The sequence below is a fragment of the Penaeus chinensis genome, chromosome 40, assembly GCF_019202785.1.
Source record: "Penaeus chinensis breed Huanghai No. 1 chromosome 40, ASM1920278v2, whole genome shotgun sequence".
NCBI lineage: Eukaryota > Metazoa > Arthropoda > Malacostraca > Decapoda > Penaeidae > Penaeus > Penaeus chinensis.
Genome location: NC_061858.1, coordinates 17,453,412 through 17,475,366, shown reverse-complemented (window position 1 = coordinate 17,475,366; position 21,955 = coordinate 17,453,412). Strand labels below are relative to the sequence as shown.

At 42.6% G+C, this 21,955-nt stretch overlaps 1 protein-coding gene across 1 annotated transcript in view; it reads right to left on the bottom strand.

Annotated features, from left to right (window-relative positions):
• Positions 1-21,600, bottom strand: part of LOC125047134 (serine/arginine repetitive matrix protein 2-like) — a 61,296-nt gene extending 39,696 nt beyond the window's left edge. The window contains exons 1-2 of the mRNA XM_047645248.1: positions 21,473-21,600; positions 18,077-18,167 (exon numbers count right to left, since the gene is read on the bottom strand). The gene's annotated coding sequence lies outside the window, so the exon portion shown is untranslated. The remainder of the gene's footprint in view (positions 1-18,076; positions 18,168-21,472) is intronic.
• Between the last annotated feature and the right edge of the window lie 355 nt (positions 21,601-21,955).

The window sequence follows — 21,955 nt, the reverse complement described above, 5'->3', positions numbered from 1 at the left end:
TAAGCTGTTTTCTTTGCTATAGCATTGATTTAGTGCAGTAAAATGATCCTACTGTTTTATATGTGAATGATCCTACTTCTTCATTGCCACATTAAGTACATTTATTGATATACGAGTAGGAGTTAATCAATGACCTTCCTCATTGATTTCGAAGAATGTGTTAAGTAATGCCCACAACCATCCGAATTGGAATGAAGGATGAACACTGAGGTCTCACACATACACATGCACACATATACACGTACACACGCAATTTGTTGTAATAATGATGGAGCTTGGAGGAGAGGGAGGGGGGGAAGAAAAAGAGAGAGAGAAAGCGCGAATGGGGTTGCCGGAGCTATGGGACTCACCGGCAGCACCAAAGAGCGCAACTTTCCTAAGGCACTTTTCATTTTATTCAAATTACTAGCTAATTTTTCTTACAACTTTGTAAATAAGGCATCATATGAAAGGTTTGTTACTAATACTATGGTATTATATTACAAATAAGCTAATATTCCCCATCATAAGTCTGAGAAAAATCAGACCTATATTTCTTAGACGTAACCCAAGCCCTGTCCCTTCTAGGTAGACATCTTAAGACGTCACCCGCCTCGGAAGGGTTAAGGAGTGGCATGCAACAGTGGAATGACTATTCTGTCATGGCCGATTTGTTGAACTGCCTCAGCTCAAAGCAGTTGCATGGAGACATGGATTAAACATGCAGATCTTCTTCAAGGCCATCTTCACAACAACCATCTGGTTTGTGTCTGTTTTTTTTAGAAAACGCAGGAAGCACAAGGATGTGGCCAGGATTCTTCTACTCATGCTGACTGTTCATGCAAGTCAGCACCCTCTCAGGCTGGCAATTGTGATGGAGGTAAACAACCATATATAAAGAACAAAATGTCCTACAGTCTCATTCACTTACCATTCCTGTGGCAAACCAGAACATTTTGCCAACTGTTGCAAATCAAGAAAAGAAATGAGCTTCTCCACAGTTGAAAAAAGCCTGTATACAGTGGTATCCACTTTAAGCAGCAGGCTGGTGAAGTTAACCCTCATATTGGGCCACCATCACCAACAACCAAATTGTTGGTCCAGTCAAGAAAGCACACAAGATACAGTAGCAGAAATTGGTGTTCAGAACCTGAATTCCACTGACCTGACAATAGTAGATCATGCCCATCATAGGACACCCACGAAGAGCATGATTATAGGCTCATTAAGGTGATCGTGAACATTAGTAGTTCCCAAAACCATTCTTGACAAAGGGCCATGATTAATCAGAAACTTCTCAATTAGCTTGGGTGATAAAGGCTGCACGGTGTCAGCAACAGCCATCTGGCCCAATAGGTCAAGACAGCATGTCACCCTCCAATACAATAGATCCGGCCCTACCATCCATGCTTACTAAGCTACAGCAGATGCAAGTACCTCCTTCACCAACAGCCTCCCCAGCTGAGGCAAGGAAGAATTTTCTTCCAGAGTATTCTCATGTCCTCATTACAAAATAAAACTTCTTTTAAGGACTCTCTCTGAAAACAGTACATAGTCTAACCATTGGGATATTTTTAAAAGAGGATGCACAGTCCTTCACCATCCAGACTCCATTCCCTTAACATAGTGGGATGATATCAGAAAGGGATTATGATGTTATTGCTCCAGCAAGTAATGAGCCATCTCATGGGTGCCACACTAAATTATTGTTCTATGATAACTATTGTGCTATATTTACTGGTACATGAGTTATGAGTACTTGTTGGTATCTCACACTAGTTGCTTAAAGTGCTTTGTTGTCAAGAAGCACAAGTAAGTTATGGTTTGGTTTGGTCTACTTCGTCTTGTTATATTCACCGTATTCTTCAATGGTATGACTCCTTCCCCTTTATAGTGGGTAACAGAAGTAATAGCAGACAGGGAATGGACACTGTTAGTATTGATAGTGAAATATTACATAAAAAATGTGTGTTTTCTGCCGCAGACTTTAATAGGTTTGATCCATGGATGCATTGCTATTACAAAGGAATCTACAAGGTCTGATTACACTCAAGAGGTAATGCCAACCACAGCTTCTAGATCAAATCTTGTTTGTTCCAACTACCATCTAACAGCCTGATACCAAAACTGTGGCATTACACTGTTCAGTGTACCAAGAGAGTACTCACTTTCATTTCCAGTGAAATGTTAGAGACCGCTATCTGAAACACTTGTGGCCAGATGTTGTTATCCAATCTGTCTCTGTGACTTCTATTAGCAGACCCTACTCAGTTAATGTATGCCTGTACCAGCAAGAAGAAAGTCAACAAGAATGGTGTATATTGCAGGAGTGTAGTTCATATCTACGGATTGTTGAATCAGAAAGTCAACAGATAAGTTGGTTTGCCAACAGGAGTCATGAACTCACTTGACAGGAGTATCTAAAAAGGTTAGTTACTTGTGCAGAAGGACCTTGCTGCAAGGTCTTGATATTCTTGATATTGCTGTACGGTAATAAAATCTCGGCCCTATTTTGTGCCTCGGAATTGTCTTGATGTTTATTTTCTAATAGGCAACAAATCATAGGATGTAATTGGTACGACCAAACATCCAATTACTATCTACAACGTGTGACCCGCTTTGGGCCTTCCATTTGCATAATTCACAATTCATAATAGACTACATCATCATCACCATTTTGGGGCTAACGCCGGCAGGGGCGCATAGCCGCATCCACCTTTCGTTTCCACCTAAGAGGGTCCCTCATGGCAAGCCGCCAGGCAGGGGCCTGGCCCATCTCTAGTTCCTCAAAACAGGCCTTCTCCATCCAGGGTTGTCTCGGACAGGGACAACTTGATGGGCAGGATCATCCTGCGGGAGTCAAGCCAAGTGGCCATATAGCCTGAGTTGGCGATCACGGATTGTGCAAGTAACAGGTCCTGTACCGGTCTCCCGGTGCAGCCGTTGGTTAGACACATGGTCCCGCCAACTGTACCCCATGATCCGGCGCAAGGATCTGTTACAGAAGGCATCAAGACGAGATTCCAGAGCACAAGATAGTGTCCAAGTTTCACTACCATAGAGTAAAACTGGCAGTATCAGGGCCTTGAAAACACGTAACTTGGTCCTTCTGCACAGGTACCGACATCTCCAAATACTCTTTTCGAGAGATTTCATGTCCCCTGCTGCCAGGCCAATCCGTCTACTGACTTCTTGGTCTGACAGCCCAGAGTCGTGAACTGCACTACCGAGGTATATGAAGCTCTTTGTGACTTCGATGTTTTCATTGCAAGCACGTACCGACTGCACAGGGTCTACTAGCAAAATCCTGGATCTTGGTCTTGGTCCAGGAGACGTCTAGCCCCTGGGGCTTCGCTTCATTGCTAAATGCATCAAGAGCCGCCACTAGGGTTTCCAGAGATTCAGAGAGCACGGCATTATCATCAGCAAAGTCAAGGTCTGTAACCTTAATATTGCCCAGAGTTGCTCCACAGTGACTTTGGACAGTAGCTCTACCCAGTATCCAATCCATGCAAGTGTTGAAAAGTGTTGGTGCAAGAACACAGCCTTGCCTCACCCCTGAACTAACAGGGAAGAAGCTCAACAGGCCCCCACCACACTTTACAGCACTTTCAGTGCCTGTATACAGGTTTGCTATTAGTCCAATAATCCTTGTTGGAATTCCTCTTAGTCTCAGAATCTCCTAGAGTGATTCGCGATGCACCGTGTCAAACGCCTTCTTGAGGTCGATGTAGGCTGCGAGCAGCCCACGTCTGAACTCACGACGGCGCTCTACAATGATTCGAAGCGCCAGGATGCGGTCTATTATGGACTTACCAGGAGTGAATCCAGATTGCTCCGGTCTTTGCTGACTCAACAGGTGGTCCCTGATACGTCTCAGTAAGATGTGCGCAAGTACCTTGCCTGGTACACTGAGTAGTGTAATGCCTCGGTGATTGCTGCAGTCCCACCGACCCCTTTCCCTTTCCAGAGAGGGATGACCACACCCCTCAGCAGGTCAGGGGGAAAGGTACCAGTCTGTCAGATGGCAGACAGGACTGCATGCAAGCCCCTTGCCATAGGTTCTCCACCAGCCTTTAACAATTCAGCTGGGATGCCACAAACACCTGCTGCTTTACCACTCTTCAGCTTAGAGATCGCCCCCTTGATTTCGGTCAGGGAGGATCTGGCAGAGGAATCTCAACATTACCCGCATCCATGTTAACTGTTGGTGGATCAACCTTATACAACTGCTCAAAATACTCAGCCCAACAGACACGCCCCCCTTCAGGATCTAAGATTATCTGGCCGCTTGCTGAGCGGACTGCAGTCGTCTGTGAGGAGGGCTTGGAGTTCAGCTTTCTCAGGGCTTGGTAGGCAGGATGAAGGTCATTTACTAGGAAATGGCTATCGACCTCCTCTGCAAGATTACTGATAAACTGTTCCTTATTCCTTCTCAACAGTGACCTAGTCCTGCGCACCAGAGAGCGGTACAAGTTGCGATCCCCTGACAATCGAGCCGCACAACAAGCATCTGTGGCTTCCAGTGTCTCCTGCGAGATGGAATTCTGTCTTGTTCTTGGGCGTTCACCAATGGATTCCTGAGCTGCCTCAAGCGTTTCACGCTTGAAGGTATCCCACATAAAAACAGGGTCTGTCAGGCCCTCGAGTGCTGTGAGACGACCAGAGATAGCCTCGGCAAACCCCCGGGTACACTCGTCCTCCCTCAATCTGTCCAAATGAAACACGCTAGGGTGTTCATTTGAGTGACGGGGGGTTCTAAAGTGGACCCGGAGAGTAGCCACAACTAATCTATGATCAGTTCCACAGAACTCGGCGCTTTGATACACCCTGCAGTTCTGGAGGATCCTCCACCGAGTGCTAACGAGGATGTGGTCAATCTCCTTGGCCACACTACCCGTACCACTGTACCAAGTCCAACGATGCTGGTCAGAACACTGATAACAGGAGCCAGAAATCTCGCTGCCAGCATCAGCTCCTGAGCCATGAGGACCGACAGACATCTCGTAGCCAGCTCGATCACAGCCGGATGCCGCATTGAAGTCGCCCAGAACAATACGAATATCTCGCCAAGGACAACTGTCTACCATTGATGCAAGTTTGGCGTAAAACATCTCTTTCACCTCAAGTTTATATACATCCGTAGGAGCGTATACAGCAATAAGAGACATGAAGCCAAATGAAAGCTTCAGTCTCATTACCATAATACGCTCATCGACTGGACTACTGTGGGTTGAAGTCTGCTGAAGATGGCTATGGATACTCCCTGGAGATGGTGGCCATCGCTGCAGCCCGACCAGTAGTAGGTGTAGCCACCCACACTAATCGTGCCGCTGCCAGGTCTTCTCACCTCCGAGAGAGCAGCCACCTCAACTCTAAGCTGCTTCAATTCCCTCGATAGTTGTGGTAACCGATCGTCCGCCTGAGGTCTAACCTCGGGCAGTCACTCCGGGTGGGCGCCAATTCTGCCACCCCTACCGACGTGGCCCCATATATAGGAGATTGGCTGGCCGCCCATTAACCCCACGGGGCGCGGGGGCAGGAGTTAGTACGAAACCAGGGCGTATCCACATGCCGGTGGTCCATAGCTCCGTACCTTTAGGGCCTCCTGCTGCTCCAAGAGCCTCCACAGTTCAGACTAGGACCGCAAGGACTATGTGAATAGACTACGTGAACACTTAATTAAGTTCACTCTAGATACTCCAGTCTCTGCAGTGTTCCTTTCGCATAAATACACAGAGTTCTTAGCAATAATCCTAAAAGTCGTGTGTGTGTGTTTACATATATAATATATACATACGCATATATGCACATATATGTGGGTGGGTGCTTCATGCTCAGGGTGATGTGAAGCAATGATGTGGTAGCTTAGATAGTGCTTGCATTCTTGCATGCCTTCTTGCAGTTGCCATCGCTAGCTAGCCTAGTGCGAAAAAGGGAGCAACTTTGCATAAGCTTCCCCTGCCAGTTCACACCCTCTCCTTCATAGACTTCTGCAGTGCTTCCTCATGGCCACCCATGCAAAATGGGCACCTTGTAGTCCCAGACTAAACTGTGGGGATCTTGGGGCAGCAGAAGGCCCAAGAGGTACAGAGTCATGGCCCACCAGCGTGTGAACATGTTCTGGCTTTGTAACAACTCCTGCCCCTAAGCCCCCAGGGGTTAATGGACGACTTGGGGGAGGTGAGCCTTGCCAGTCCTCCTCTCCCCAGGAAATCAACAGCATCTCTAATAAATTAATATGCTGGCAGGAGGGGTTCCTCCCACCCAGCAAATTAGGTGGGCTGTGGGTCCCATTGGGAGGGCAAATGTTGGGGCACAGGGTGGGAGTGAGAGTTACTCTTCCCATCTGTACCCTGGTCCAAGTATGAGGTATGGCATTGGGCCCCCCCAGCCTGCCATGACTGCCCAAGGTTTAACCTCAGGTGTTATCTGGGTAGGCGTTTGAAACAACCAGTCCTTGCAGCAGCAGCACAATCATTATGGGTGGGTACACCTACTACTGGTCGGACCATGGTAGTGGTTACATCTCCTGGGAGTAGCTATAGCTATTTTCAGCCGACTTCACCCCTCGGTAGTAAAGGTAACACAAATTAATGAGCATATTATGGCATTGAGACTGATGCATGTTTTTGGCTTCATGTCTCTTATTACTGGGTACGATCCTACCGATATTTCTAAACTTGATGTGAAAGAAGCATTAATTAATGGCAGACCTTTGCCCCAAGCAAGACATTTGCTTTGTTCTGGGCAACTTCAATGCTGTATCCAGCTGTGATCAAGCTTGCTATGAGATGTTTGTTGGGACTCATGACTCAGGAGCTGGTCCCAGTAGCAGGAACAGCCTCCTTCTCCAGAACTTTGCTAGGTCCCAGAGATTGAGGTCCAACCAACGGCTACACCGTGAGACTGGCATGGGACCTGTTACCTGCATAATATAGGACCGGAAACTCAAGCTATATAAGAACCTAGCTCATTTCCGTGTGGATGACCCTGCCCATCAAGTTTTGTCTTTGCAAGATAATCCTGGGGGGTGGAGGCCCGTGGGACAGCCTAGGAGGTCATGACTTGGGCAGCTCGACCAGTCCTATCGTTGAGGGCCTGTCTGGAGACTGGAAGCAAAGGGTGGATGCGGCCATGTGCCCCCGTCAGCTTTGATATATTTTTAATATAAATATATATGTGTGGGAGAGGAAAATGAGCATCACAGGTTTTAGCAGCAGCTGCCTTGACTCTCCAATCAGTTCGCTCATTCCATAAACACCAACATGTGTTAGCACCCAAAACAGTTACCATAAGTTCTAACATCAGTGCAAGCCAGTCTTAAACCTCTCTTACCACTGATGTGATGAAGTAAGCTCTTGATTGCTTGTAAAACACTACTAGAGTCGCAATACATTACAACAGGATGGTTCCTAAGATCTCTAGCCATTTTGACTGCTGCAAGGATGGCATGTAAGTCTGCAGTGAAGATCGAGGTAGTCAAAGAAAAACTGCCAAATGCAGTCTTCCTCCTGCTCACAGCTGCAAAGCCCACACCATTTTCAGATTTCAAACCATCTGCTTATATTGCATCTGATCCTTGGTACTTGGAAGTGTGTTGAGGAAAGCTATCCCTGATTTCTATTTCGGATCTCTCTCCTTTCCCTATTCTGACCAAATCAAGCTCGAATAGAGGGAGGTCCAAGTGATAGAACCTTAAGACCTTCCACAAAATAAGATTGATCATCTTCAAGGGGGTTGAAAATTGATTTGGATTTAGATCCCAAAATCCTTTGTAGTTTTGTGTAGTGAAACAGGTTCATGTAGTTCCAGTATGAAGACCTGAAAGCCCCTGTACAGATTCTTAGAGCTTCAGTATGAACTGAGTCTAGCATTAAGAAAACAGTGGGAATTGCAGATGGATAAGCCTCACATCTAAGTTTGCTAAGAATAAGCACTCGGTAAAATCGCAGAAGTGTTGTAAGGTCTGCACCCAAATCAGGTGAGAAAGAACACACAAAATACTTTTGTGTGTAGCCTTCCCCTTTAAATGTTTGATTTGAGGCACCTACATAGGCCTTGAGTCAAAAAATAGACCCAAGTACTTCACCTCAAAATACAATAGGGATTACACCTAAATAGATGGAACTTTCCTCTTCTATGAAACTGCAGAGCCATGGGCATACTTGGAGTGAATTGGAACCCATGGTACGTTGCCCACTACACAACTTGATTTACTGCAGTCCTGCATGTGTCCTTGCACATCCTGTAAGCTTCCCTAAGCAGTACAGTGTGAAGTTATCCTCATACAGACTAAACGAGACAGCACTTGGGACAACCATTACAATGTCATTAATAGCAATTGTTATCTGGGGTACACTTAAGACCCTTCCTTGTGGGACCCCTTCCAGCTGATCTTCCTAACATGCTAACAGTGTAATGTCACTGCTGTATAGCAGTCACCATTCTCACAAGGACATCTGTAGTCGATCTCTATTTCTGCACTCATATTAATGTGGGGTCAGTACATTTTCCATTTCTAGCAACCATGGGAACCTGGTTTACCATTTTCTCCATCAACTTCTTTCCAAGTGGATGGCCACTGTGCCATCCCTAAAGATCCTATTGAATAGGTCCAATAGGAATTGTTGGGAGTCTCCTTAAGTGAGATATCATATGGTATGGAATATAGCCACTTACTGAGGCAGTCTAACCGCAAAGCTGCAATGCAGAATCCATCTCCCTGTGAAAAAGTGGCATACTGTTGTATGGAAGTTCTGCTGTAATCCATTTGAAGAACATTGGATGCCATTCCTGTTCAGCACGAACGTTGGAGAATCAGGTGGTGTGAGATGCTTTTGAGATCTCTGTTATGGATTTAACAAGCTCATTTGCAACATCTTTTTGTTTTTTTATTTTGTTTTTTGTCTCTGAGGATTATGCAATTCATCTTCAAAGCAGGTGTTGACATTGATGTGCTCTTCCCAGCAATCTTGTGCACCTTGTCCTATACCAATGCTTAGGGGATCTCAAAGTTAATCCCAAGGAGACACTTTCTCCACAACATCCATGTAGCCTCCTTTTGCAATCGCCTGGCCGTGGATCGGGTCATTTTGTAACAGATCAAGATCACATTGCTGGGTTGTCATTTCAGTTGCTTTAAGGCAGCTTTTCTTGTTCTGACAGCTTGTTGGTGTTCATCAAACCACCACAATCCCGGAAGTCGACGGTACTGCCCCCTATTTTTTGGAAATGGATACTTTTTCTAAGGTGAATTCGTGATAGGAAGTGATCAACAGCATCTTCAACACACTGAAAATGTTTCAGAGATCCCTGCATTACGAAGTGTCTCCCCAGCGGCGATGCCAAGCACTGAAATCTCCCAAGAGCAGGAATGGAGGCAACTTCCCAAGATCTGCCAATTCATCTGTGTTGAGTTTATGTGGAAGGTAGATGGATGCAACAGTGTTAGGTCATGTCAAGCAATCCTCGTGGCCTTCACTTGCTGTGTCGTCTGCAGGTAGATGGCCTGAAAGGGAATACCCTGACATACCATCACTGCTAATACACCTGCACGAGGTCATTATCAAAGGTCCCATAACGGTCTTGAACTTGGAATCCTCTCAGGGAATTTGGATGATTATCCCTGGTCATCTCTTGTAGACATATAGAAACTGGGTTACATGAAGGTATCAAAAGAAGCAGTTCCTCAAGTCAGTGAGTAATCCAGCGCCTTTATTTCTCTCTACTCCCATTTTTTTTTTTTTTTTTTCTTTTTTTTTTTTTTTGTCTGCATAGCGAAAGTCCAGTGTGTTTATGGCCAGGATACAAGATCTTACTCCTATTTCTAATTTCTTACTAATGTCTTTTCACTAATCTGATACCTGGATGAACACAAAATTTGGCTGCTATTGATCTATGCAAGGCGTCAAGGGTCTTCCTTGGGAGTGTACAGTTACATCATGGGCAGAAATGGATATAGTTGACATTTGTAGGAATAATAATGTTAATACTAATGGCAATGGTTTTGTTAATGACAATGGGAATGAGAATAATGGTGATAGTTATATTAACATCAATAAAAATAATAATGATAAAGATAACAAGGAAGATGATATCAAAAATTATTAATATTAGTAATGATTATCAATGTTAGTAATAATAATTATTAATAGGAGCAATACAAATAATCATTATTGTTATTGTTGTTAATAAAATTAAAATAACAATAGAACAAAAAATATCATGACAATTTATCAGTGTCAATTATTGCAATATTTCTAATAATATCCCCCCAAATCCCATCCCCGTTGTTGTTGTAGTGAGGCTTAGGAGATAGAGACTTAGGTCAATGTTAGAGATCTCCCCTATCTTGGGTCTTAGCTCTCAGCTCAACTAAGTGGTTTTTTTTTTCTTTCTTTCTTTCTTTCCTTTTCCTTCTCTTCTCCCCCCCCCCCCCCCCCCTTCTGTCCACTACCTAAAACGTGAGAGTTGTGTTATACGGATAAAAGGCTGCCTTTGGGTTGCTCCTGGATGACCCCACAGACACCAGGCTTACCATGGCCATTATTAATTTTGCACCTTTTTAGGGACATTTTCTCAATAGCCAAAATAATATAAACTTTTCCAATTCCCCGCGCCCAGGCTCTTCTTTGATCATGACTATTCTAACAATGTCTCCAAAAACAAGCAAGCAGTTTCCTTCCTCAGCCGTTCTAGTCATTTACACCTTGTTAGTGTAGTGTGTGGTTCAGCAGTAGCAATCTCGTCTAGCAATACTGCTGACCTGTGTTCAAATCCCTCACCGCCAGTAGATGGTAACCCTTGCACACAGGGGGTAATTTAGAAGCAAAATAAAACAGACAGCGGGTCACACCAAGAATATCCATTGTAACAAATGGAATAAAACTAAATCATTATTTATTTATCACTAATATATATGAGTCACAAGCTCATGCATTTTCTCCCCTACATGACCTCCCTGGTATACCTATTCCTGTCCAATAACACTCTTCCCTCAATACTTCTACAAGAACTATTTCCATCTTCCCTGCTGATTACTCTGTCTATGACAAGGATTAGTCAGACTGAAAATTACTTGCTTGCCTGCCTCGTTGACTATGATGCAGTAGCAGTAGTGTTACACTATTTCCCCCAGAGGCCACCGAAGTCCTCCACCAATATTGCCAAAATTATCTTCAATAGACATGACCTCCCCTATGAAGTTTATTTTGATGAAGAATCCTGCCCTGTCAAACCATATCGACACCTTTCCTGTCAGAAATGTTGGCACTTTGGCCACCCTGCTATGCACTGTCACTCCACAACCTGCTGCCAAATATGTCCCCAACCTGGCTATGGTCCCAATTATGATTTTCTTTAGGGGCGATCCTACCTACAACTTTGAGTCTGAGGTAGCAGTCCTCAGATTCAAACTTAGCCTCGCTTTATTTAAGGAAGCACATCAACGAGGCTTTTTCTTTTACTCCCTACTCCATTGATGACATTCAAAAATATCCAATCATGACCCAAAATAGCATACCTATACCTCATGCCATCCTCCATTCTCCCTGCTCTCATTCCCTCTACACTTTACATGACTGCCGACATCCATCCTCATCCTACAGGTTTCTCCTACGCCCCTTCCTCCTACCCTCTCCCAACACACACACACACCCGTTTCATCTACATCACCCCCCCCCCCCCCTTCCTTCCCTGTTATCCCTTCAACTCCCTTTTGAAAATCCCATCCCAACTCCATGACCACCCTTGTAGAATCCCACACTTCTTCCTTTGACAACTTTGATCAAATCACCCTTTGGCAAATCCCAACTTTTACCCATTTACTCACCCTATCTACCCTCACCCCTCTTGACCCTTTTCAATACCAAACTATGTTAAACTGCTGTAGAACATTTGATGCTAGCACATCTAACCATCAACATTTTTTACTACTGCATTTTTATATAGTGCACATTCATTTTGCATTGTAACCATTGATATTAATCATTTGATAATAATTACATTATTATCATGGTTTGTTATCATTAACATTGATTATTACTATCATTATCATCATTAAAATCCTGATCATTATAATCATTATCATGTTAATTACAGTTATCATGATCATCATCATTACAATTATTATCAGTATCATTATTATCATTATCATTATGAAAATAACATTTGTAATAATAATTGTCATATTACTATTATCATCTATTGCCATTACCAATTATTGTAAGCATTAATATTATTATCATTATCAATATCAATATTATCATGTTGGGGACAAGGTGTAGGGTTACCAAGTTACCAAGTAGTCCGTTTCCATGTCGATATTTTTATCTAGGGTATGGAGAGGACGCTATTTCACACAATATAAGTGTAACTGGATATTTTGCATAGCAGGTAGTGTATGTGCGTAATACTGAGACATCAAAGACATTCCAAGATGACACCCAGAAGTAGCAGGACAATCAATCATTCTGCCACTAGGCAGAGTGATTGATTTGATCCTGCACTTTCAACACTTTAGTGTGAGTCATGAACCAGCTGCAAAAAACCCTCTGCCTTGAAATGTCAAACCTCAAGCTTATCTGGTCTCGCTGTCCTCCGAGGAAGGCCAGCTAGCATCAGGGATCGATAATATATAATAGTCATTCTGATCATTTTAAAATTCACTTAAAATAGAAGACAATCACATTCTATACATTGCTGCTTTGAAAGTGAGCATTTAGAGGTCACAAAACCCTGATATGTATTTGATTACATTTTTCTTTGGAGCTGAATATATTTGTCAGGTTATGTAGATTTTCAGAACTTAACTGAAGTATTACTAATGATATAATTAATTCCTCGGGAGCTGCGCCGACATCTGCTTCAGCAGGGTCGTCAGCACCAACATGACCGTCTGCGCTATGAAGACACGCACTGACAGCACAACAGCAGTTATTGACAGCCGAACCTAACACGTTCCTACTAGATGTGCAAAACTGTAAAGGAGTAAGCAACCAATGCTCATTTGTGCCCGACCATTCATATGAATGAAGTTTCCAGTCAGGTGGTTTGAACTTATGCCTTGGTTAATTTCTCCTAACGGGACTTGATGTTCCCGTGAATGATTCTCTACACATATATGAATTTGAACCCCCCACCCCCTCCACTCCAACCGACCGCTTTCCCTATTCAACTTCTGGGACAGGCCTCTTGTGCACATGACCTCAATATTCAGAGTAACTGATAAGAGATTATATATCGCGCTACTGGATAACATTGATACCGTAATTTTTTATTTTTTATTTGTTTTTCCTGTAAATACAGTCAATACGACGGAAACTATCCATGTGTGGTTTTCCCTACTAATATTGCATTTTACCACACAGGTTATCAATATACACTAGACACACGAGCATAAGTCCACCTACTCTCACATCCTTGCTTATGTTTCTACACGCCCCCTAAAGATGGCGCAGTATTCGTGGCAAACTAGGAGGTCGGGAAGGAAGTAGGTGGGGGTAGAGGAGTGGGAAGGGTTGGGGAGTAGAAAGTAAGGGGAGGGGCAAGAGGGCCACAATACGGGATAAGGGGGGCGGGAGACCACGGTAGCGATGATTAGATGACAAATGTTGGGTAGTATGTTGTCAATAACACTACTGACATCATTATCTTTATTATCGCGGCGCCCCTCGCTTGTCAGATGGCCCTCTTCTCTTCTCTCTTCTCTCTTCTCTCTTCTCTCTTTATATATATACATATACGTTTATACATTTTAAATTTATACAGATATAAACACATATAAACATATATATATATATATATATATATATATATATATATATATATATATATATATATATATATATATACACGCACATACATATACATATATATATATATATATATAAATACATATATATAAATATATATACAGATATATACATATACAATGTATATACTGTATACAAATGAAATATATCTATATATTACATATATATACATATATATATTCATATTATATAAATACAATATATCTATATATACACACATATGTACATATATACTATATAAATACAATAAATAAGTACTATACGTATGTATTACATATAAACTTTTAGACATATATGTGTACGTCTATGTAAAAGTGTGTGCGTGCGTGTGAGCGTGTGCGTGTGTGTAAATTTGTGTGTATGTGTATGTGTGTATGTGTGTATGTATGTGTGTGTGTGTGTGTGTTTGTGTTTGTGTTTGTGTGTGTATATGTATATATGTATTATATATATGTATATACAAATATGTACATATATATAAACACACACACACACACACACACACACACACACACACACACACACACACACACACACACACACACACACACAAACACACACATATACACACACCGACGTGTATGTATGTATGTATGTGTATGTATATATAAATAAATAAATAAAATATACACGTATACGTATATATGTGTATATATACATATGTATATACATATATATAATAGTTATAATAATTTCGGTTTGTTGATGGGCTATCATGACATTAGCTTCCGGCTGTCTGTAAGGAATGGCCGGGGTTACCACCGACTGGCAGGTCAGAAAGATTGCTAGGCGAGGATGCTACCACTTCATTGCCTAACACAAGTATAGATGTGGAGAGCACAGATGAATGTACAAATGCATCAATATGTATATGGAAGATGTATAATCTAGAAATGAACGTAAACGTAATCGAGATTATCGATACTTACCAACAAGCATTTCACCAATCATCTAGTCTATGCTGATTTTATTATTTCCAAGTTAATGCTCGTTATGTAGGATTCTGTAATACACAGTCTTTGTTAGCAATGTGACTTCATAATGTGTTGTGTACTTGCATATACAAAATGGTAAATGGATCTGTATTCAAACAAACTTTCAACAGAATGGAGCACATTCCAAAAAGCGCTCTATAGTTTTAAAAGTTCAAAACACAAGCAGACCACAAGTATTAAGTGTCGGCTCATCATCACCATAAGGGGGCATATGCATGGCTGCGCTTTGCCGGGCCCAGCCTTTGCCTCCACCTACTGGCGTCCCCCTGAGCAAGCCTCCATGCAGGATTCCTTCCCACCCCCAGCTCATTTTGGCGGATCTGATCGACTTGCTTCAACCAAAAGTGAGTCCATAACACCGTAGGCCAGACTGAGTCATCGAGTGACTTCCCGATTGGAACTTCCATCGCTCTGCACTACACTAAGATAAGTGAAGCTATCCAAGACCTCAATGTTCTCGCCACAGGCTCGCACAGACTGAACATCGACATGCAACAAGTCCCCAAATTCCTGGACCTCGGTCTTAGTCCAGTTGACCGAGTCCAAATGGCTTCGCCTCTTCATGCAGCACAGAGCTATTTCCATGACCTCCAACGTCTACGCTAGAATCACTGCATCATCGGCAAAATCAAGGTCTGTGACCTTAAAATTACCAATTGATGCCCCACAGGAATTACGGTCCATGGCACGGCCAAGTATCAAGTCCATACAAGTATTGAAAAGGGTTGGGACCAGGACACATCCCTGTCTCAACCCGGCAAACACCGGGAAAAAGGCAGAGATCCCCCCCCCCCCCCCCCACTCGACAGCACTCTCGGTATCTGTATACAGGCCAAACAGGAAACCAATAATTCCAGGGGGGATCCCACAAAGACCCAGTAGGCTACAGACTCTCCTGGTGCACTGAGTCGAAAGCCTTCTTGAGATCAACATAAGCTGCAAGCACACCTTATTGAAACTCAAGTCGGCGTTCCACAAGGACACGAAGAGCTAAGACACGGTCTACAGTTGACTTCTTGGTGTAAAACCAGACTGCTCAGGTCTCTGTGCTCATAAAAGGTGGTCGTACACTCACGCCATGAGCAGATGAGCAAGGACCTTGCCTGGTACACTGAGCAATGTAGTACCTCTGTAGTTGCCACAGTCCCTTTGGTCCCCTTCGCCTTTCCAGATGGGGATAGCCTCTAAAACGGCAGACAGGACAGCATGCAAGCTACAGATCATGGCTTCTGCACTCTCCTTCAATGCAGCAATCCCATAGACACCAGCAGCCTTTCCACTCTTCAGCCTAGAGACCGCCCTTCTCACCTCTTCAATGGAAGGTGGTGCCTCACTGATTGGTGGATCAGCCACTAGTAGCTTTGTGCCAGCCAAGGGGAGCTGTGAAGATGGAGGATCTACCCTATACAGTTGCTCAAAGTACTCAGTCCAGTGGGCCCTATAGTCACCCAGCTCCAACTCAACGTGACCATACTCTGACCTCACCAAGCCCAGTTGAGATGGACTTCGACCAGAGATCCCTCAGGGCTTGGAAAGCAGGTTGAAGGTCATTTTTGGCAAAATGGCCTTCCAACTCCTCCATGATGCCCCTAACGTACTTTTCTTGTTCCATTCTGAAAGAGGCCCTAGCAAAGAGAGATAGCTCCCTATGCAAGACTCATCTCTATAGCATTCAGCGTCTCTTCCGAGACTCCTTCGCCGAGGTCGGACCCAAAGGCACTCCTCAGCAGTTGACAGGGTTTCCCGCTGAAAGGTATCCCACAGTTCAGCAGGGTCCTGTAGAGTGTCCAGCACTTCAAACCGATTTGAGACTGCCATTGCATACTCCTGAGCCACCTCCTCACTCTTGAGCCTCTCGAGATGAAACACCTTCCGGTGAGATCTTAGGATGCGTCTTGATCTGAGGCAGAGCCTTAGTTTTGCAACAAGTCTGTGGTTGGTAGCAAAGAACTCAGCACTCCTAAAAACTCTACAGTTCTGAAGGATTCTCCAGCGAGTATCCACAAGAATATGGTCGATCTCTTTAGCTGCAATGCCAGGATTGGAATGCCAAGTCCAGCGGTGTAAATTTCGTCTTTGGTACCATAAACGCACAGGATGTTCCTGGCCGCTATACAGTACGCTCACTACAGATTGGCCCCATTTGTGGGGATGCCTCGGTACAACCAGGCAAGCCTCCCAAGGAGGAAGAGGGGGTGCCGGGGGGGGGGGGGTAGACTCAGGGTGCAGGATTCCCTGGGAGGGCTTTGCCCTACACCCTTCATACCAGGCATTCCGATCGGATAAGCCCCTGTCACCTCCTCTGGGATGGTTTTGACCCCCTCTCTCGTTGCTTGGTTTGCCTGCTGGTGATAGTTTTTACAGGACCGGGTTGCCAGCCCGATCCCAACTGCTAGCTAGGGGCAGGGACGCAGAACTCCCAGGGGGCAGAATGCCCCTGCTACCCCTGATATTGATAAAATAGAGACGGCACATTGGTGTAATCCTGAACGCCAACATGTAAGCTTACAATTTTTGTGTTCTAAGCCTGATTGTATGACCGCCTTCCCCTGATGACATAACCTGCTTATTCTATAGAATTTGGAAATATAAAACAAGCAGGTAAGCTTGTTTTATAGGGTTCGTTATTAACATTCGCCCCAGTTATTATCATAATTTATTTTATTATCCCTATTGATATCATTATGGCTGCCACTGTCCTATATTGTCATGACTTACTATTAACAATATTTCATCATTAATACTATTTCACATCATTTACGTCGTTAATGCGTTATCATCATCACTATCAATATCACTGTCATCGTATTCTTATTGTCGATATTTATCCTTTCCTGATATTATCAATATTATCCATAATATGCTTTTACGTGCGAGTGGGTGTGGGTGATTGTTCACGCTTGTTTTAGCGTCTAACATTGGCAACTTACACTGAACATTCTGCAGTAAAAAGAATAATGATAATAATATAAAATAATAATAATAATTGCATTTATGTATGCTTTACTTTTTTCAGTATTTTTCAAAATACTTTATATTTTTAAAAATACTTGTAGAATCGGAATACTCCAGAGTTCAAGATAAGTTGCCAGTTATGTCTATTGTGAAACATGACAAATTAGTTTGTGTGTTTTTACTGTATGTGTATGTAAAATTTATGTATGTATACTATCAATAGCCACAGACATATATGCATGCATCTTTATCCTTTTAACCAGGTGTTTGCTGAAATAAGAGTTACCCCCTATTAGAAATACAGTGTTGCATATTTTTTCATGCTGTGCTTACCTTTGCAGATTTTATTGGTCATGCGTTTGGGAACTTGCTGCACCTGTAGATTCAAAATCAGTTGCCACTTTGTTCAAATATAGGATACAGTCTGAAAAGAGGGACCTGCCATAAGCCACGACCGTATAGTTTAAGTAGGTTGTTATTCCTAATTACGTTTACAAGGCATGTAAGTTTTTTTCTCTCTCTCTCTTTTCAAAATGTCCCCAAGATATAGTAGGAAAAATCTGATGAGTTGGTAAATTACTCTACCCACAGTTGAGGAAATTAATGAACAGGGTTAATATAGTTAATTGAATGCAGTCTTCCCAAAAATCATAGGCCTATATTATGAATGAAGTAAACTGCGTGCAAGTAACGGCTCAAGTAAATTTATTATTTTGAAATCATTTACAAGAAAATCAAGGATTACTGGAATGAAGTAAGTCATTCAGCCTCATTTACGGATCGGAAACAGATGCAAGGTGGGTAGTTAATTTTAATTTTTGATTAGCAAGCATCATGTTGGATCTTTTATGAAAAGTGACAAAACACCATAAATATAGATTTATTACTAAGAAATTAGGAGTAATGTAGTTGACAATGCTCTCAGTTGGCAACAAGTGCATGAGATGACTTCCCTTCGGATTTTTCGGCCTAAGTCTCTAAATACGGGTCTAATGACCGTACTTAGAGTCCGGAATCATATGCAAGCACATAATTCACTTGTGGAGAGAATACTTGAAGAATAAATGTGGTATTTAGAGTCAACGAAGTGAGCAATCTATGCGGTAAGCTAAACATAAATTAATTTAATTCATTAGTTTAATTCTTCCATTATGATCTCTCATTCTCTTTCATGGACTGGAACTGTTATAATGAAAAGCAATGTGATCAGCTGGTCCCCTCATAGTGGTTACTTGCAACGTAACGCGGTATGATATCTCAGGATTTTTTCCTAAGGTCATCCATAATTATCATCAATGTATGCCCCCAAACCTCATATCTTAGAATTATGTCAGAGAATGTAAGCTATAAATCAGTGAAAATAAATTTAACCAAAAACGAGGCGTTTCAACCAAGCCCACCTCAAAAACAGGTAACCCCAGTATACAACACCCAAGCTTGGAGAACTGACTAATCCTGACATTATCGACAGACCACAAATCCCTTTGGCTTTGTTGGAGGACGACTCCACCAATCTTCGGACAACATTCGAGATGTCTGATGATCAATCTAGACTGTCTAGACCCCGAAGGCACCTGTATTCATGGTGACAGCCACAACACGTTCGTTTGCGATACCCCACATAACAGCACTTAAATCAAGTACGTTAAATTTTGATTATAATGACTGCAATACTATATGATAGAAGCATTCCCACTATTTACTGGATTAGAAGATTCGGAGTACCAGTTCATGTCACTTTTAGAGGAGTACAGTTTGAAAGGGAAATATTCTAGGAATTAGCTATGCTAGTTAATTTTCATGGCTTTGGTACATTATCATATAATCCACAATTAAACGGGCTCATTGAAAGACAGCACCGTACCTTGAAAACGGCTATAATGTCTCGTAAGCAAGGCTGGATAGATGCCTTGCCTATTGTTCTACTCGGAATGCACCATTAGATAATGGGTATTCTCCGGTATTAACTGTTACAGTAACATCACTCCTTTTACCAAATCTTGACAAAAGCCAACAGACTTTTCAAGTAAAGTCATACAAAAACTAGCTTATCTATCATCAGATAACTCGAGGAATTGTACCAAAGGAATAAGAAAGTTGTACTTGTATATGACTCAGGGTAGACAGTGTCAGACGACCATTAGAAGCTCCTTACACTGAACCCTACAGTCATCGAGAGGAAAGGAAAGCACACCTGGATTTCCTATTGGAACCACAATAAACATCTCGACAGACAGATTTAAGCCAGCATGTATCACTACAACTATCAAAGGAATTGTGAAAAAATGAAGTAATAAAGAAACTGAACATGACCCTAAATTTGAAGCAGAAGGTTCAGTTGAAACAGAACCCCAATACTCTTGTCTTTACTTTCTCCTCCGAGTTCTGCAGGATAACTCCTTCGTTTAGTGTTTTTGTTGTTTTTTTATCAGTATATATTAGTTTGTCCATTATGATCTGTTCATTTTATGGATTGGAACTGTTCTAATGAAAAAGTTTAATCAGCTGGTCCTTCATGGTAGATAACTTTAGTATTACACGGTAGAGAGGTCTCGGTCTATTGTTACTAAGGTCGTCCATAATTACCTCCAACCCTGCAATATTTCTACTGCACAATTATATTCTAATCTTTTATATAATATGGTACAAATATTTGATATGTCTCTCTAGAGTAAAATGAAAATCCAAAGCGAGTTAGTCTCATGGAATTGTGTTCACGGAGTGTTGCCACCTACCCTACTTACAGGTTTTCAGAAAATGACTGAGTGCGCAGCTTATATCGGAATCTAAATATGAATCTTTGATTTCAGGTAAGGCTTTTTTTTTTTTTTTTTTTTTTTTTGTAAGGAGAAATTGCTTGTGATATTTAGAGTACATTTACATTTGTTCGCGAACAGGCCCTATATTGATGACACTACACCTGATAGATAAGGAGGGCACAAATTATTTCAAATAAATTGTGCGGTAAACGCAAATTATAATCATAATTACAATACCATAACGTGATTAAAGACACGTGCTATTTCTGGGGATCCCATCCGCCCCCTAAAATCCATTCCAAAGGGGGATCAGGGATTCATGAAAGCCGGCGCAGCGTCAACCGCTGAGCGTCATGATATTGGCATAGCAACAAGTGGTCGCTGAGGACTCCGCACCTACGACGGCACTCCGGCACAGACCGACGAACCTTCTGGCAAGAGAGAGCTTGGAGAAACGCCTTGGCGAGGCCTGCATTCTCCATTTTAACAGAATACACGCGTTGGAGTTCTTATCTCTTGGCGGAAGCCGGTGTGAACGCCTGACCCTGCAGTAACGAAGATACGTTCTATCAAAGTATTATATTTCCGTTGTATGCATTACAAGCCATCCATCAATACCAAAATTGCAAGTATTAATATACCATTCTACCTTAGACGCAAACACAGTCAACATTACATTTTCACTGTGGAATAACGTTACCATTCTGTTACTGATATCGAGTTATCATCCTAAACATCGTCCGTCCTGTTCACGATTCTGTGTGTTTGTCTGACTCGAAGACTTGAATAAATCAATCCAATGACAAACATTCAAGGTAAACCAAAGCTAATAAATAGATATAAGAGAAAAGGGGAAAATGATAATGAATAAATTTAATACCTCAAGCAATAACGAGAAAAAAGTTCCACAGGCAGTGGCGAGAACAAATACCTCAAAAAGTTAATAATAAATAAATGAAAAAGAAAATACCTCAACTCTTGCACTTCATCAGAAACTTGGGAGAACAAGCGTTACTTCACAGCGACGAAATCAAAATCAGCAGAGGCTTAGCGTGAACACAAGACACCGTACGTTCCTCCCCACGTGTGCGCGCCGACTGAACGTTTGTGATTAGAGTGCCGAGATCTCCCCCTCCCCCTGTACTCGCCCCTCCCCCCCCCCGTACTCGTCCCCCTCCCTCCCCCTCCACACTCGGCCCCCTCCGTACTTTGCTCTGACTTCATGCTATGGTTTGCAAGGATGTATATATGTTTAACAAAGTTTGGGTGTTTTGATTACTCCTATGTCATGTTGAAAGAGGGTCAGTACTTTACATAACTTTCTGTTAAGAGTTCATGAATATTTTACGTCACGTGTTGCATCTTTCTCCCCCCTCCCCCTGCCTTATTCCACTCCTCCCCCCACCCCATCCTTACCTTGTTCCCTCCCCTCTCTTCTTTTATCTACTCTATA